Source organism: Canis aureus, chromosome 19, assembly GCF_053574225.1.
Source record: "Canis aureus isolate CA01 chromosome 19, VMU_Caureus_v.1.0, whole genome shotgun sequence".
NCBI classification, from domain to species: domain Eukaryota; kingdom Metazoa; phylum Chordata; class Mammalia; order Carnivora; family Canidae; genus Canis; species Canis aureus.
Genome location: NC_135629.1, coordinates 24159533 through 24179672, shown reverse-complemented (window position 1 = coordinate 24179672; position 20140 = coordinate 24159533).

The window sequence follows — 20140 nt, the reverse complement described above, 5'->3', positions numbered from 1 at the left end:
AGCAAAAGGACTGGAAGCACATGAATCCATGCATTCGTTCATTTGAATATTTAGTTATTCATTCATTTAAAATTCATTCAGTTATTCATTTGAATATTTAGTTATTCATTCATTTAAAATTCATTCAGTTATTCAGCAGATAATCTTGAACACCTACTATGCGCCAAGCTTTTTCCCATTCATTTATTTTATCACACATTATTTTTTTGCCCATACATTTCAGGAATATGTTTCCTGAAAACAAAAAATTCAAACAATAGAAAGTATATAAAGGAAAAAGCTCCTAAAATCTCACTTCACTCTTCTCAATGCCAGTGCCTACACCATAACTAACCAAGCTCTAGATTAGGAGTCAACAGCCAGTGAGCCCACAGGCTAGATTTTATTTTTGTACATTCAATGAGCTAAGAATCTTTTTACATTTTGAAAGGGTTATTTAAAAATAAAAACATGAATAATATGCAGCAGCAACTGTTATAGATCCTGCAAAGCCTAAAATGTTTCCAGTCTGGTCTTTTACAGAAAAAAAAGTTTCACTACTGGCATAGACTTCAGACACTTTCCTAGGTATGCATCTATGTTTGTACATACATAAACACACAAATAGAGAAATCTGTAGTTTTGTGTATTTTTACTTTTTCATTGCTCTATAACTTGATTTTTTACTAAATAGTATATCTTGAAAATTGTTCTATGTCAATATATTTACCTCAACCTTTTTTTATAACTCCTAACAGCATTTCATACATGTTGTATGTTCCCTGCCTCTATAAAGATATTGCCTCTCTTCAATTAGGAGCAACCCTTCTCTGAAAAATCTCCCCCACACATCCTCACTTTAGCCTTCAATCATATGTCCCCATCTTCCATTTTAAATATCCATCCATTCATCTATTTATTCTACAAATCTTTTTTCTTCTTTTTTTAAAATTTAAATTCAATTAGCCAACATAGAGTACATCATTAATTTCAGATGTAATGTTCAATAATTTATCAGTTGCGTATAATACCCAGTGCTCATCATACCCATGCCCTCCTTAATGCCCATCACCCAAGTACCCCATCCTCCCACCCAAGTCCCCTCTAGCAACCCTACAGCATGTATTGGGTACTTGTCCAGTCCCTGATGATTCAGTAGTGAAATAAACAGACCAAACTTCCTGCCTCATAGAGCTTGCATTCTACAAGAAGGTATGGAGCCAATTAGTAAAATATAATATGAAACAAGGAAGGACAATATGAAATGAGGCTTGAAATTGGGCTTGAAATTGAAATCAGAGGTCGTAGATGGCCTCAGTGAGAAAGTGATTCTTGAGAACAAACCCTTAGGAAATGAGGGTGCTAGCCATGAGAATATCTGAAAGGAAGCATTATGGACAGAAGGAGCAGCAAGTGGAAAGGCCCTGAGGTGGGCACATACCTGGTGAATCTGAGAAAGCTCAAAAATGTCAGGAAGATCAGTATGGCAGAAGCAAAGTGAATGAGGAAGAGAGTGGTGGGAATGAGATCAGAAAGGTAAGGAGGACCTGCATTATGTAGGAACCTATGGGCTACAATGTAGAACCAATGGTTCTACAATGTACAACCTATGGGCTACAAAAGCCAAAATGAGAATTTTGGCTTTTAATCTAAGTGAGATGGGAGCCATGGTAGGATATTGAGCACAAGAGTGATGTGCTCTAATTTTCTTTTAATAAAATAATTCTGGTTGCTGCTTTGAAAACAGATTATAGAGGCAGAAGTACAAAACTAGAACCAGTGAGACCAGTTAGGAGACTTTGATCATAATGTAGGTGAGATATGATAGCAGCCCAGAGTAGGGGGTGGAACTGTGGATGTGTTATGGAGTGAATGTTTGTGTCCTCCCAAAGTCATATGTTGAAATCTTAACCCCCAATGCAATGTTATTTGGCAGTAGGGCCTTTGGGAGATAATTAGAGTTAAATGAGATCAGGAGGGTGAGGGGCTTATGATGGGATAATGTCCATGTAGAAAGAGAAGGAGATTCAGGATCTTTCTCTGCTCTCCACCATCAGAGATTCAATGAAAAGATGGCCATATGAAAATTAGAAAAAGGATCTTCCTCAAGCATCAGATCTTCTGGCACCTTGATCTTGGACTTCCCAGCCTCCAGAACTGTGAGAAATACATGTTTGTTGTTTAAGATCCCTAGTCTATGACGAGTTGTTATAGCAGCCCGAACTAATTAAGACAGAGTAGTAAGAAATGGATGGTATAGAAAGCCAGAGGAAGGGAAAACCAATTTTGAGACTCCAGTATATTGATCAATAGGTAACAACCCCTCATTCCAAAAATGATGACACTGCATTACAGGATAGATCTTCAGACCTCAGGGAAAGGCCAGAGTCAGCCTAGAAAATATATCTTAACTTCTGGGATCATGTCTTATATGGGCTAAACACCCTTAAGGGAAGGGTTTATTTGTTATTTTAAGATCAAGGCCATGTTTTCACTGTTACCTTAGGAGGTTAGTTGGTGGCCATGTTGTGAAACCAGTCAAACTGAGAGAAGGAAGCAATGATTCTCTTTGCAACTATTCTAAGAGAGAATGTAATAACATGTGCAATTTATTTAAAACAAAAATATAAAAAGAGTCTGACTATAAACCAAAGCACAAGGAAGTTCCCAGAAAGTAGGTAGATGAGAGCAGAGCTAAGGAAACAACCAACCGTGATCCCACAGGCTCTTAGCTACCTTCCAGGGGTCAGTTTTCAGCAGACGGAGGTGCTCTGCTGGTCACTCAATCTTCTCTTCTTAGGGGCTTGACTATCTCAAGCTCTCAGTGGAGGCAACACACCAGCATTCCTCTGTTTCTCCAACTGAAGAAGTGTTGCCTTTCTCTTTCTCCTTACAAATCCCAATAAGTTCTACTGAGTTGAAATACTTTCTCAGAAATGTAGGCTCAGGGGCATGTTCCAAGTCAAGAGTCTCAAGATCACTGTGTGGGGGGAATCTAAAATCCAGAAGTTTCTATGATTTTGTTAGGACTTTATCTACTTCTTAAAAAATAATAATCCTTGGATATGGAAATTGAGTTTAATGTATGCTGATGTATATAAGACCATTTCCCCCTTAATGTGAAGCTCAATTAAATTGGAAAGTATCAGGAAAATTAATTAATTTCTGTTTCCAAGGGAGAAGTCCATAATATGTTTCAACCTCTGGAAGAAAAGAAATCTAATAATAATATTAAATACAGCCACACTACTAACACCATTATATTGATTGAATTCTTTGGTTACAAATGACAGAAACATAGGGTGCCTGGGTGGCTCACTGGGTTGTCTGACTTTGGTTCAGGTCATGATCTCATGACAGTATCCTGAGATCATGCCCCATGTCAAGCTGCATGTTGAGCTCCATGCTCAGCATGGAGTCTGCTTGTCCCCTTCCCTCTGCCCCTCCCCTCTGCTTGTGCTTTCTCTCTCTCCCTCTCAAATAAATAAATAAAAATCTTTAAAAAATAAATAAAACAAATGGCAAAAAGACCCAAACTAGCCAAAAAGAGAATATATTGGCTCATCGAGGTGTGAAATTCAGGAGTGGAGTCAAGCATAGATGATATTGACATGCCAGGCATAGCAAATTCCAGGGGCTCAGATATGTCTGGCTGCCTTTCTTCTCCCATATCTAATTTCACTTCCAGTAATGCATTGGCCTCATTTTCATTCTCCTGTCATGCAATTGGATAGATGACAGCCAGCAGTCCCATGTATAGGCAGTCTTTCTTATGATTTATTATCTAAGCAAAGGGGATGCATCATCTTCAGATTTCCAGCAGAGATGTCCAAGGAGGACTATGATTGGCCTCCTTAAGTTGAGTATCCATCCTCGCATTAGTTATGCAGCCAGAAGAAGGGAGTACATTGCCCAAGAGTGAATTACATGAGCATCTGTAGGCTCAGGGAACAGGGGCAGCCATACACAAAGTCATATAGATGGTAGGAGAAATTATTCCCCAAAGAAAGTGGAGTAGAGAGGACAAAGATATATGTGTCCACTAAAAATGTATTTTCTACAGAAACATATATTCTGTATATTCTAATATTCTAACTGAAACATACTTTCTGATTACCTATATTAAAATAACCACATTTGAACAAAGATAATGGATGCATACATTTTATGCAGAAATATCACTTTTTCAAGCTAACGAATTTTAACTTTTTATTGAAGTGTAACATATATACATATATATAGAAAAGTAAGCCTTTTGTGAGTGTCCAGCTTAATGAATTATATGGGAGTATTTCATTTCTTCTCATAAGGTTGAGGAGTGTTTCCCATGTTCAAAAACAGCTGTACAGTTTAGTCTAAGGAATGAATAGTATGATAGAAATGTGCTGGGGAAATATTCAAGAAGGTAGGGCCGAGAGGAGACAGGGATGAGGACTGCCAACTATTGAAGGCAAGCAGGCTCTGTAACTTATGCAGCATGTCTTCCCCCCAGCTGGGTCTGACTTTGGGTCTAGCTCATGCACAACAGTAAAATCTTTGTCACCAAGTATTTATTATGATGAACTATTGGCTCAAGAAGAGATAAGAGAGACTCATTACGTCTTTTCATAAGATATCACTGCCTGATTCTCTACAGGTAGAGGAAGATGCCACCAAGGAGCTACGTATCTGTCCTGGTGTGATATGCAGGTCATCAGATGACTTCATCCAGCACTGTTATTACACTAGGGACTTATGATTCCTTTCTAATTGTTAGACTAAGATTAATTTTTCCCCACAGTGTTGTAGATGTCTCACATTTGCCTTCTTTTTATTTTTTAAAATTTTAAAAGATTTTATTTATTTATTTGAGAGAGAGAGAGAGAGTGCACATAAGAGAGGGAGAGGGAGAAGCAACCTCTGCTGAGCAGGGAGCCCGATGCAGGGCTCAATCCCAGGACCCCAAGAGCATAACCTGAGAGAAAGGCAGACGCTTAACTGACTGAGCCACCCAGGCACCCCTACTTGTGCCCTTTTTTATCTACTTTCACTGTTTTTTCCTCCAGGCTAACTTATATGCATGACATCACAGGTTTCCATATTTCCTGGCTGTCATTTTGGTTCAACCAACCGAGAACACAAGCAGGGAATTGGAAGGAGGGAAGAAAACTGAAGTCAAGGATTCATCCCCAGATCCCGCCCTGCAGGGTTGCACGGGATATAATGGACGAAATGTCACCTGTTTGCGAACCCGAACTAGATAAGCTACAACGTCCTCTCTCTTAAAACCGTATTTTTCCTTTCACTTTTTCTTTTCCCATTTCTCCTTTTTCAATTTACCTTACTTGTTTCAGTATAGGAACCACAAGTTTCCTTTGCCTTTGAAGCTACTCTTCAATTTCTTTCAGACTTAAGTTTGCAATCTCAGATTCTCAATAGATGATATTGACATGCCAGGCATAGCAAGAATAGATTCCATACTGTTCTTTCTGGATCTCACTAGCTGGGGTTTGGGAGTATTCTGTGTTTAAGGCTATCTGACTCAAGTAGGGCAAGTTCTCCCTTATAAGGCCTCACAAAGGACATATCATATGACTCCTATAACCTGAGTTCCTTCCATCCATTTCCTTCTCACCCATTCCACATAAGGAAAGATACCAAGATGCTACCACAGCATCTTCTGCACCCAGAAAGGCAGATACTGTCTCTGATACACTTTTAGAAAGCAAAAGCAGATTATATTTATTTCCCCTACCAAGACAAACAGCAGTCTCTGTCACCGGCAACAATTACTCTAGGGTTCATTTCTACACAATGAATTTCATCAGCTATATTTCGAGAGTGGCAGTATCAGCAGGGCTTCACTGAATCATCAATGGCTGTTATTTCATCTACTGAACACAGAGAAGGGCATAAATCCACAGCCATAAAGACGTTCAGTGGTTAAACAGTCTCTAGCATATAGGAGTGCTAGATTGAAGAATGAGCTTGTTGAGAAACTATTATATTGGAAACTGGCTCTCGTATGGATCACAGAAGAATGAGATTGGATAGAGAGATTGGGCCTTCATGGGCCCTAAGTTAGTTTTTAAGGATCCGAGGACTTCATCAAATGATGGCTTCCCTTATGAGATGGCCCCAGAGAGGTAGAAGTGAAAAACTACACAGCAGGTAAAACAATAACCTTTGGTGTCTTAGTAGCTTGGACTGGAATTCTCTTTGTCTACCTTACGCCTTGGGTAAACTTGGGCAAGTCACTTAACTTTCTAAGTATACACGTTTCTTTCTGTATATTGAGGTTAATGATGTGCCAAGTTGTAGGTTTGTTGGGCTCATTAAATTAGAAAACCTCTGGAAAGTAATTAGCATAGTGCCTGGCATAAAGTAAGTACTCAAGAAATTGCATTTTAATGATGAAGATGATGATGACAATGACAGTAATAATCATCATTATTGGTAAGACTGCAGGGCATTTTACATTATTTCTCTCAAACAATTCTTCTCTATTAATATTATATACATATATATAATATTTATTTATTTATTTAGTTAGTTAGTTAGTTATTCATTTACTGTGCCAATGAAAGAGCTACCTTTCTAAATACCCAAGCTCTTCATGACCCTCCCCCTCTTAAAGAGCACTCCTAGTCAACCAGGTAAAGCTGAAACTCTCTAAGGTATCATGCAAGGCATTCACAATCTGTTTCTCTCATACCCCTTCCACCTCGTATCTGGCTTCTTCACACTTTTCATGTTTTACTGCAGCCATAACAAGCTTTCACTATATCCCAACTGCTCATGATGCAATAGCTTGCATATTCTCTTCCCATCGCCTGTAATGTTTTTATGGAGGTCTTAAGGCTTTAATCAAGGATCTCCCTGCTCATATTTGTTCAGTGCATCTTGCATACCCAGCACCATGATGGTCAACATCCTATGATGTGGTATCATTATCAGGCTTAAGAAGGAATATGGGGAGCAAAGCGGAGCTCGACAAAGTGACACCATTTCAAGGATGTATGTCCATCAGCGAAGTGACACCCATCCAAGGAAGGATACATATCTTGGAGATGGAAGAGTGAGAATTCAAATCAGGACATTCTGACTCCAAAGTAACTGTATCAGTCTTCTATTACTGCTGTAACAGATCAACAAAAATTATTATCATATATTTATAGAGGTCAGAGGTTTAAAATGAGTTTTACTAGGTTAAAATTAAGTTGTCAGCAAGCTACAGATGAGATGGAAGCTCTAGAAGAGAATCTGCTTCCTTGACATTTTCAGCGTCTAGAGGCTGCCTGCATTCCTTGGTTCATGGCCCCCTCTTCTATCTTCCGAGCCAACAATGTCTGTACCTTGAAATCACTCTTTATCTCTGTCTCCTTGTCTCTTTCTCTGTCTGTCTCTCTCTCTCTCCCTTTTCTCCTTCCCTCCCTCCTTCTTTCTCTCTCTCTCTTCCCCTCTCTTTGGGGAACTCTGCTTCCCCATTCACATCTCCTCTAACTTTTACCTTCTTGTCTTTCTCTTAAAAGGACTCTTGTTATTCCTTTGGGCTCACCAGGATAATCTCCCCATCTCCGTTCTTAACCTATCACATCCTCAAAGTCCTCCCTGCCATGTAAGGAAACATGGTCACAGTTTCTGGTCATTAGAAATAGGTATCTTTGTGAAGGCTACCATAGTAGTGCTCTTAATTTCTATATTATCTAGTCAACCTTTCTGAAAAGTTGCTCTCTTTAACTTTTCCATGAACATTTCCATGGATCAGAAGCTACTCCTTTCTTGGGTTCCCACAGCTTTCTATCCGTACTTCTCATTTTGTTGTTATCATATTGCATTAAAATTAGCTCTTTACCTTTCTGGCTTCCTTAGTTGAATGAGAGCTTCTCAAGAGCTTTATGTACCCAGAATGTAGCCCAGAATCATGAATATTTCAGGCCTTTACTAAAAGTTGGTGGATGGATGAAGGGTGAAATTTTTGATAATCATTAATGTCCCTATTCATAGATAATGGCATCCATGGCCATTTTAAACAAACACATTAATTAATATGACTAAAAGGATGTATCCAAGGTTTATATATACCAAAAGTGAACACTATTCTGGAAGAGTTGAGGATGCCTTCAGTTCATAGAACCTCTTCCTCTTGATGCTTGATTTCTTTAGCCATGTAGCACTAGAGTGCTACCTACCTGTTAAATGCCAGGCCCAGGGATATGAAGGTAACTTACATTCTTGCCATTGTGGAACTAACAGTCTTAAAGGCAGACATATATGAACCCAACAGTGGATCGATGCTGATAGGTGTTCTTCTCACATATGAATGAGTCATTTGCCAGATCTTACTGGACCGTTTGCAAGGCCATGTTTCCATAAAAGACTGTTTGCAAAGCCATGTTTCCATAAAAAATAGAAATATGGGTGTTAACATCGCTGAAGAGGTAGTATCATGTAAGAGTTAAGGACACTGGTTAAAAAGCCAGAGACTTGGGATTAAGCCTTATCTTTGCTGCATAGTGGTCATGTGATCTTATTTAAATGATCTCATTTAATTTTTTCAAACTTCTACCCCCTTATCCAAAGCAAATGAAATCAGTATCTCAAGGAGATATGAACATGCACTCCCATGCTCATGTGAGCATTATTCACAATAGCTAAGATACGGAAACAACATAAATGTTCATCACCAGATGAATGGATAAAAAATATGAGATATATAAACATATGTAACCACATTGGAACATTATTCAACCTTACAAAAGGAGGAAATTCTGGTATTGTAACAACATGGATGCACCTGGAAAACATCATGCTAAGTGAAATAAGTCAGGCACAGAAAGACAAATATTCTCACTTATATGTGAAATCTAAAACAGTCAAACTCAGAAATAGAGAGATGGGATCCCTGGGTGGCGCAGCGGTTTGGCGCCTGCCTTTGGCCCAGGGCGCGATCCTGGAGACCCGGGATCGAATCCCACGTCGGGCTCCCGGTGCATGGAGCCTGCTTCTCCCTCTGCCTGTGTCTCTGCGCCTGTCTCTCTCTCTCTGTGACCATCATAAATGAATAAAAATTAAAAAAAAAAAAAAAAAAAGAAATAGAGAGAAATGGTGTTTCCCAGGAACTGGGAGAAGAAATGAGGACACATTGGTTAAGAGAACAAAGTTTCATTTACACAGAATGAATAAATTCTGGAGATTTAATACACAGCATTGTGACTATAGTTAACAGTACTATATTGTATACTTGTAATTTGCTGAAAGAGAGGATCTTATGTGCTGTCGCTGGAAAGAAAGAAAGGAAAGAAGGAAAGAAAGAAAAGAAAAGAAAAAAAAGAAAAAAGACAGGGAGAAGAAGGAAAGAGAAAGAAATAAAGGGAAAGAGAGAGAGGGAGAAACAGGAGAGGGGGAAAAAAAGAAAATCCAAGAGATAGGTGTGTTAATTAGCTAGATTGTGGTGATTGTTTCACAATATATACATACATCAAAACATCAAGTTGTACACACTAAATATATATAATTTTTTGTCAATTATATCTTGTTACAGCTGGAAAAGAAAGAAAATTTCCATTTTGTAAACAAGCACTAATTATTTCTATGATGGAGAGGAAAACAAAAATCATATTAATATAGATTATTTTGGTCTGCATTGTATCAATGAATAATCTGTTTAACTACTTATTAAGCTACAAATATATTTTTATAAATCTAGTTAACATTTACATATTTTATTAAGCACAATAAATGCCAGAGAAAATTGAATTTTAAAAAAGTCATCCCCCTAAAAATGGGGATTATGAGCCACCTATTTCATAGGGATTTTTGAGAATTAGATGAGCTTTATGAAGAGCTTTGCTTAAGGTCTAGTATATTCTTTGCTTCCAAGAAAGGCTAACTTTAATTATCACTTTGAATAATCCTTTATCTTTTTTTGAATGTCAAAAACAACCTATTATTCAGTGTAGCAAAATAAAAGTGTTAATTGAAGTCCTACTTACTACTTCCCAGTGTAGCAGCTGACCATCTATTCCTCAATGAATGAACACCACTTGCAGAGGACAATCCACTGCTGAGAACAAAGATGACATCCTTAGCCCCCAAATGGAAGAGTGAGCAGGAAAATATGTTTTCTTCTTGTCCCCAGATTCTAAGCTGTAGCTGGAGTAAGGGATTTGAATGAGAAGAGAGAAGACATGTTGCAGGAGCCATTTACTCTGTCTCTTTTTCCTGGAATCAACCCCAGGTGATGGATAAAGGAAACCACCTCACAACAGATTTTAATTTGAAGATCTAGGAATAGAAAGGATTGGCACCCTGCCAATTTATTCTCAAACTCTAGTCATAGTAGTCTCAAAGAGTTGAAAATAAGGTGTTATGGAAAAGAGTAATTCTTTATTCCCTATGGATCCTGAAAAGATAAAGGATAACACTCAGATCTATAGAAGAGATCTGAAGGACTCAGGTTGGTCCAAAAAATCTGAATGAAATTGGGAGCAAGAACGTGAAGGATGAGGAATAACCTAAAGGCCTCAAGATCAAAGTTAAAGCAAAATTTTAATCATCTCAACGGACAGAGTAGTAGGGGCCAATGACCCTAAGTCATGAAGGGTAAAGTGCTCCATATTGGATAACACACTCAAGACTCAGTCAAGACAAGTTGTACAGTTATTAAAAAATCCGTATCCCACTCCAAAATATTTCCCTGCATGAAGTTAGAATAAGACCAAAATCTATACTTATCTCCCCAATGGCATCTTGCAGCAGTTGTCTTAACCCTGGAGCATTTAAAATCAGAAATGAATTAGGAGGAAGAAGCAAACCTCAAGATGATTGTGTGAGATCTTCTGAATGAGCCTGAGTTTTAACCTAGAAGTAACAAGTAAAAATCTCGGGACTGGGCTGAGACATTCTTAGAAAAGATAGGTTAATTTTCCTTTCTAAGGGATTCTTGAGTCATAAAATCAAAAGTTTCCATAGAAATGAAGTTAATTTTTACACACCTGAGACTGTCACCTTAGGCTCATAACCCACCAACATTTGCCTTTCAATAACTCATTCATTTAGGTTGAATCTGGGGAATGTCACTGAATTAATCATACTCGTGACAACTGTGTTTAGAAGAGCTCAGGTTGTATTATATATTAAGTGTATTCCATTAGCAGTACCATGGGCATGGAACTACTGACAAGATTTGCTGGAGGATTGTGTGATTTAATACCAAATTCTTGCTTAAGGAAGTATGACAAGTTGAATCTCTAAGTTAATCACCATTTGTTCAGGTGCTCCTCCTTACATGGAGGTCTCTGTGAAAGAACAGAAAAGAACCAGAAGGGTTGAAAATAATATTTCTTCACATGCTATCTTGAAACCTAAGAGACAACATCTTGAAGTCCAAGTGGTTACTGTGTAGCACTATGTGAGCCAATGAGTTGCTGAAAGGGTTGGCAAATTCTTTTCTGCAAAGGTCATGCCTTAGTTAGCTTGGGCTGCTATAACGAAATGCCATAGACTGGTGGCTTGTAAACAACAGAGATTTATTTGTCACAGTTTTTGAGGCAGAAAGTCTAAGATTAGGGTGCCAGCATGGTGGAATGAGGGCTCTCTTCAAGGTGACAGATACATTCTTCTATACTCTGGAGCTCTCTGGGGCCTCTTTTTTAAGGGAATTAAGACTTCAACATATGAGTTTTGAGGAAACACAAACATTAAAACCATAGCAGGCCAGATAGCACGTGTTTTAGGCTTTGCGCGCCCATAAGATCTCTGTTGCAACTACTCAGCCCCACTGTCACAACATGAAATCAGCCATAGGAAATACATAAGTAGAGGAGTATAGCCAGGTTTAAATAAAACTTTATCTGTATACCACAGTGAGCAGCTGGATTTAGCCCAACCTCTAATCTAGCACCAAAGAAAGTTGATCTGGCTACCTGGGGCCTCAAATGTGAACATACTAATGGCCTGCTGTATATAGCAAACAGAAATAATAGTGATGATGGTTGATTTTATTTTCTCAGTTACTTAGGATTTATTTCCCTTGGTGTCATTTGGGAACCACCCTCACCCCTATCCTCCATCCACATGCATTTGCTTTGGCTGGGTTTTGGGCTCCATGAGGAGAGAGCATGATCCAAATCTAACCAATGAGGATACCAATCCTCCAAGCCACAGGGACTGATGCAAATTGTCTAGTCAGGACAAGGTTTGTGATATGTTCAACCAGAAGGAATCCCCCAGAAGTAGATCTAAAGATAAAGATCTGTGTGTAAATGGTTTATCTGAGAAGTGATCTCAGGGAATATTGGTTGATGTTATCAAGCAACTTACAATGGAGGGGAACTGGACCTACCTCGTGATGGACAGAGTCAGTGTAGAACAGGAACCTTCATATGAGCCACCAGAGGGGTACACATCAATCCCTGTTAGTCGCTGGTAGAGGGCTCTTCCTTGATGTGTTCATCCCTGTTACGCCTGGCCTGTCCTGTGCACCAGCAGAGTGGATGTTTCAGTCACAAAAGGATATGTCACGCAAAGAGGTACAAATGTTAGAATTTGGAAGTCAGTTCTGGTGGTCTGAAACAAGACCTGAGGACAGGACACCTAGAGCTTTTGCTACTGCAGAATTGGGTTAGTCTCCCTATTAGGGTTCTGGAGAAAGCGGGGGCTTCTTTGACTCAGTATGAGCCTGAATCATACTGTGCCTGAAATCACACCATAGATATTTTAGTTATGTGAGCCAATAAATTTCCTTTTTGCTCAAACCAGTTTGAGTCAAGTTTCTTACCATGTGAATCAACAAGGACTAAATAAAGCATGTGGGAAGTTGGATTTTATTTTCTACTGATACTGATTCATCACAAAATCTGAAAAATATTTTGAGGTATATAGAATTCTAAAAATATGATAGATATATATATATAGACATAAATCCTATACTATAATACCTCTATTATAGATCGCATATATCATATGATATCATCTATATCTGTGTCTCTACCTATATGCAGTGGTGTGTTAGTGCAGTCAGGAAAGAGGTACATAAATATGTTGGTTTTTAAATAGTACACAAAAGGTTAAATAAAAACATAATGAGGGTTCTCAGAGAAAGGTCACCAGATCCTCACAACCCTTCCATCCACCTACAACATGTAAGCCTAGGAATATCTGCTTCCATGAAGAGAAGCTAATGTGCAAATTGCCCCACAGACTCTTAGGAGTTATATAATAAGAGACAAATGTCTATTCCTCATAATAACTTACTTTTGTGCAGAGGTTTATCTCTCTTTTTCATTTTTTTTCCACCCTTATTTACTAAATGGAATTAAAGGATTAGAATTGAGATGGTCTGGACAAATAGAAGAGGATAAGAAGATAACAAGGCCAGGAAAATCAAATGTAGTCTTTTCTGGGAAAGTCAGAGAGTCAAGGGAGTAAGCAAAGGACAACACATACTTATGAGTGCATAAGAATGGTCAGAAAAAAGATTAAAAGAAATTATTTGTAATGCCTAATGCATACACTCACCATTTTAGTGTGTGTTCTCGAAGGAAATAGAATATTATGTATTTTTTTAGATTGCTATTTCATTCAACGTGATTTTGGGCCAATCCACACTTACACAAGCTAAATCAGTGTGTGAGACCCTATTGAATCTGTGACCCACGTGGTCAGTCTCTGGTATCTTTTTCAGGAGGCACAGTTCAACAGCCCAGAAATGAATTAAGATGGATTCTATTCGTTTATTTACCATTTCTGTGGGATATATTCCATGCTAGCCACTATTCATGCCACTAGTGATTCAACAGTTAACAAACTAAGCAAAAAGAATACTCTCATTGATTTTACAGTGAGTGGAGAAAAACAGATGATAACCAAAATAAAATGTATAATGGGTTAGATGATGATAAGTGATATGCAGAAAACACAAGAGGACTGGGAGCATTGGGAGGGGAAGGCCACTTTGCGATAACGACTTCTGTCTAAAAGTGTGAAGGAGGTAAGGGGATAGGCAGTTGTCTGAGGGAAGAGAGCAGCAAGTGCAAAGGCCCTGAGGTGGAAGTGTACTGGGCCTTTCATAGAACTATAAGGAGGCCAGTATGAGACTAGAGCAAGGGTCAGCCAGCTTTTTCTGTGAAGGACAATATAGTAAAAGATTTCACCATACTGTGTCCATAACAACTGCTCAGCTCTGCCATTGTGGTATGAAAGCTGCTACAGACCACAGGCCATAGTTTGCTGATCCCTGGTCTAAAAGAATGAGCAGGTATAGTGATATCTGAATGAGTAGGGTCTTATACATCATTGCAACAAGTTTGGATTTTACTTTATATATTAGTCAGGGTTTCCCCAGAGAAACAGAACCAATAGGGTGTGTGTGTGTGTGTGTGTGTATTTGGGGAAGGCAGAGGGGGAGAGAGAGAGACTATAAGGAATTGGCTCATAAGATTATAGAGACTGACAAGTACTGAGATGTGCAGTTGCCAAGCAAGAGACCCAGAAGAGTTGATGGTATAGTCCATTCTGAAGACCAGCAGACCCAAAACTCCAGGAAAAGCCAATATTTCAGTTTGAGTTTGGAGGCAAGGGAAAAACAGGAGGTCTCATTCGATTTGAAGGTAATCAGGTGGGAAGCATTCCCTCCTATTGAGGAGGATCAGCCCTTTTGGTCAATTCTGCTTTTCAACTGATTAGATGAGCCCCCTCCCCCCACTAGGAAAGGAGATCTGCTTTACCCAGTCTATAAATTTAAGCATTAAACCCATCCACAAATACCTTCACAGAAACACTCAGAATTATGTTTGACCAGATATCTTGGTACCCTGTGGCCCAGTCAAGTTGACACATAGAATTAACCATCACTACCACATTTAATATGGAATAAAGAGCTACAGAAGGATTTGGAGCAGTGATATGGTATGACCTGATTACACCTTAGCTGTATCACTCTAGCTGGTGTGCTGGGCAGACATAGGGCGACCAACTATTTCAATATTCTAGGCAAGAGATAATAGTGGTTTGAACAAGGTGGTATCAGTGTAGGTGGTGAGAAATAATCAGATTAGTTTTTGACAGTGGCACTGAATTTTCTGATCATGCAATATTAGTGAGGGAGAAAGACTACAGAAGGGGGGACTCTAAGACTTTGCCCTGAGCAATTTAAAGGATCAAATGATCCCCAATTGAGATAAGAAAGATGATAAGAAAAGCTGGTTTGGGGAAAAGATTAAGAATTCAGTTCTAAACAGGTGATGTTTAAATGCTTATTAGGTATGCAAGTGACAAAGTAGATGCAATGGTCTGAATGTATGTCCCACCTGCTCCCACCCCTACCAAACTCATGTGTTGAAATTCGAATCCCAAATTTGATGGTATTAGGAGGTAGGATTTCTAGGAGGTGCTTAGGTCATAAGGGTGGAGTCCTCATGAATGGGATTAGTGCCTTATAAGAGACCCACAGAGACCACTACTTCTGCCATGTGAGGATTCAGCAAGAAAACACCAGCTATGAACCAGGAAGAGGTATCTTAGGAGAAAGTGACCATGCTGGCACCTTGATCTTGGACTTCTAGCCTCAAGAACTATAAGAACTATTGCTTTCATGAGAAACCTGGTCTGTAGTATCTTGTTAGAGCAGTCTGAATGAATGAAGACAGTAGGGTAGGCAATTGTATGTACTTGTCAGGTCAAAGGGAAAACAATTCCATCCTTGCCTGAATTCATGAGATAATTTGAAAGATCCAATTCAAAAGTTTCAACATTTACTCTATCCCCTTTCCTCTTCTCTTTACGTGCTTGAAACTCTTTGGAGCTCTCATTTGCCCACTGTCTGCCCCCGACCTGCCCTGTACATGCTCAGCCTCCCCTCTTCTCCATGGCCTCACTGTGCAGATTTACTGATCTCTCACCAGGTCTTACTCCACCAGTGCCCCTCTGGGTCTGCCTTTCTCAGCCCTTTATCAGATCTGCATCCTCAGGTCTCCTGGCTGGGGAAAGGCAAGGAATGGATTACAAAGTGGGTGGAGAAAGAGAGTCTTTGGGTTGGAAATTATCCATCCTTTTTGGAGTCTATGAAAATAAAGTCTATGGACATCCTATGGTAAATAATAGCAATAACGATTATGTATGTATGTATGTATGTATGTATGTATGTATTATTGGCCATAAGCAACTAATTTTCATTATTTCAATGCTAATTTAATAGAATCATAGAATTTTAGAATTTTATCAGATCTGGAAGTTCAAAGATCATTTTGTCCCATCCTATCTTTTATAAAAGAAGGAACCAAGATCAATAGCAGTGAACTAATTTGTCTGAGCTTCACTTTTTCTCAGAAAGCTATTCCTCTATTAATCACCATATCAGTATAGTGTGTATCTGGAGATATGTATAATTAGCATAATTTATGGAACATCTGTAACATGTAGCTTTATGGAAAAGCATTATGAGAAGGTCTTTATATTCACCATTTCATTGAATCTTCACAACTCTATGAAGTAGTTAAATGAGCCTAGTTTTACAAATGAGTATCCAGAAGGCTCAAATAGGTTCAATGACTGGCTCTTCACCCAGCTAGGCAGTGATGGAGTTAGGGCTAGAAACTTATCTGAGTTCTGGGCCTTTCTGTGCACAGAGCTACCTTTCAAACATGAATCATTGCATGTGTTGGGGTGAGGGTGAGGGGTAAGGATGTTCCACAGTAAATGGTTATTTGTTCTCTCTCATTCTGTTTCAATCTGCTAAGGACACATTTGGGTGTCCCAGAGATTGACCTGGCTTGCTTCATAAGCTTGACTTTCTCTGAATGACCCAGCTTTGCCTTCCCGCACAGTGTTGTTCTTTGACTGGTTTGTTTGCAAGAATTTGCATGTCCTATAAGTGGGAATGGTGGTAAGAAGAAGGAACTATCCTGTTCTAAAGAGAGAGAGGAAGAGTGTGCATAAGAGAGAATATACAACCCCTATGCTCCAGTATTAAAAATATAAAAATCAATTACAAACATGAGTTTGAGGTGAACAAGTATGTGACCAAGTATTAGGAACTTGTGACAACCAAACATAAGGCAGTAATTGTTGCCCACACCAAACTAACTGTACTTAAATCAACAGAAGGCACAAACAAGCCACGGGTCTGCTCCTACCATGTACATGTACTGTGCTATATTTTCCAGCAATATAATTTCTTCCAGGGTGAATTCTAAATCCCCCAATAGCAGAGGCTAGAAAATTCTTCTTCTTACTAAGGAGAATTTGCTAGTAGGGAAGAAGGAAAAGTAATGGAGCTTTCTCCAAGGACACAAACTTTTATTTTTAATTTAGCAGATGCTAAATTCATGTTTTCACTTATTACTCCTTCTGTTTTGTGTGCTCTACTTTAAAAATTCTTCCTCCTTTTGTCAAATATATCTCATTCTTCAAGGCAAGCATAAAGGCAAGGAAAATTTGGGCAAATACAAAAGGACTCTGAATCAGCCTGATGTTTTAATTCTTATTGGAACAGTGTATGGCATCCACAGATCCTGTCCCTACCTTTCCTATATTTTCCCTCAGAAGGTTTGGATAAAGGGAAGGCAGTAATTGTCAAGGAAACACGATTTTACTTCTGGAAACATCGACCAGGGTTTCTCAGCTTTGACACTCATGCCATTTTCAACCAGATAATTCTTTGTTGTGGAGTTTGTCCTGTGTATTGCAAGATGTTTAGCAGCATCTCTGGCCTCTGCATAGTACATACCAGTAGCACCCTCCCTCCAAGTGTTTCTGGAGACTGATTCCGTGGCTGGGGGAAGGATATATAAGATGAGTCTAGTGTGTTTTGTAGTACCAGGATAAAAGGGAAGTTATCAAAACATACACATACAAAATTAGTGGCAGGGGTATGTCAAAGGGACACAGTAACCAAACAAAGAGCTCTGGACAGCCAAAGCTGAAACAATGTGAGCAACAGAATAAAGTAACACTGGGTTATTGCTCAAACTACAAAATATGTATTCATGAGTTTGTATTGGTATAAATAAATTATTGAACAATTAAATAAATGAGGATAATAAAGTCTCCTCTGCAGAAGAATTAGAAGTAATTATATAGATACTCAGCCTCCAAGGAGGTGGTATGTAGCTCCACACTCATTAAGTAGTGACTTCCTTTTGAAGATTACAGTATGGAAAGGGTGATTTAAAAAGCAGCTTTATAGGAAAGAAACCTGACAAACACTACTCAGCCAGGTGATCAAGGTGAACATCAATAGTGATAAGTCATGTTGACACTACATACCCTTGACATGATGAAAATCACCCTTTACTTCGTGTTCTTCCTTCCAAAACCTATAACCCTGCTCTAATCATGAGACAGGCACAGACTCATCCAAACGGAAGGATGTTCTACAAAATATCTAACCAGCACTCCTCAAAACTGTCAAGGTCATCAAAAACAAGGAAAGTCCAAGAAAATGTCACAGCCAAGAGGAGCCCAAGGAGTCAGATGACTAAACATAGTATAGTATCCTGGATGGGACCCTGGACCAGGAAAGGGGCATCAGATAAAAGCACATGAAATCTGAATAGGTTATGGATTTTATTTGATAGTGATGAATTGATATTGGTTATTAATTACTACAAATGTACCATATATGTTATTAGCATGAGAGATGTTTTTAATAGGAAAAGCTGGATGTGAGGTATGTGGAAACTCTCTTGGTACTTTCAAATCTTTTCTGTAAACCTAAAACTATTGTAAAATAAAGAGCTAATCTAAAACAGTGTCTCCTGATCTTGGCAAATATCCCCTTGGATGCAAAATCACCTTCAATGGAGAACCATTGCTATAGAGTACCTGGGTTCAGGTCCCACGTCTACTACCTTCTAGCTGTGTGGCCTGGGGAAAAATCCTTAGCATCTCTGAGTGTCTAGAAAATGAGGATTATCATAGTACTCACCTCAGAAGATTGATAGGAGGATCAAGTGCAGTAATGTAACATGCAGACTGACACTTAATAAATACTTGATAAATGTCTGCAATCATAACGCTAAGGACAATCATTATTATCAATTCACCTTGTGTGAGTGATGCACTACTAACATGTTCCTATTTGTTTCTAGCCTATCAGCCTCCAGGAAAAAAAAATGAGTTTGAGGGTAATTTGGGTTTAGACAAATCTCCTTTCTTGCCTTGAGGAACAGAATGTGCCTTTTGGAAAATGACAGACTTCCTTGAACCTGCAGGCTTTCTCAGGAAAGGCCCAAACGATGATGGACAGCAGCATTTCCTGCCCTAATACTGAGGCAGCCCACGCAGCCTGCATGAGATTTACTTTGGTTAGACTCATTTATTGAATCCCAGGGTGAGAAACGCAGCATGATGGCAGGAAGATGAAGCCGTCTGTCTGGCTGGAGACCAAGGGTAGGAGAAGTGAGAAGAGAAGGCAACACTGCATAAGGAGCCAGCCCCAGATTCTGGATCTGTTTAGGTGAATTATCCCTGTGGAATGTTTCCAAACTATCCTTTGATTGCTCAATACTGGGGATTTTTAAGTCATCTAAGCCTTACTTTGCATGTCCTGGCCTCAAAACTAGTTAGATGTCATGACTTCAGCTATTAGGGAGCTTAAGGCTAAAGCAAAGAGGAGAAATACATACAACTATACTTTTGATAGGACACCCGTGGAAGGAGACCGAAGGCTACCATTCCAGCCCCTTGTCACTGGAGCTAAAACGGGAAGTTCAGCATTGGACAGCCATGCAGCTTTCTATATACATGTTGATGAAGAAAAGTATAAACCTTAAAGTCAGATTAACTTGTATTCAAATTTCTCCAGCACCACTTTCCAGATGGGTGACTGTGGGCCAGGCTACTCTACCTCCCTAAGCCTCCATTTCTTCCTCTATAATATGGGGATAAATGGGAGGCATAAATGGGAGGATTTTTATAAAAGAAAATCAAAAGGTCCAGATGGTAACAATGGTCATAGAAAAGATGAAAATCCTGGATGGACTGATCCTAGAGAGTGATACTTCCCTGGAGTTCAGGGACACAGGGACGACATACTGTACTGCCTAAGAGATTCTTAGTTCTCTCTAGCCTGGGACTAGTTAGACCCATATGCCCTTTGAAATGAGGTCAAGAAATATTGATGTCATAGAATGGAATCTGTTCTATCACTGAACCCCTGTGTTCAGTTAACAAAGAATAA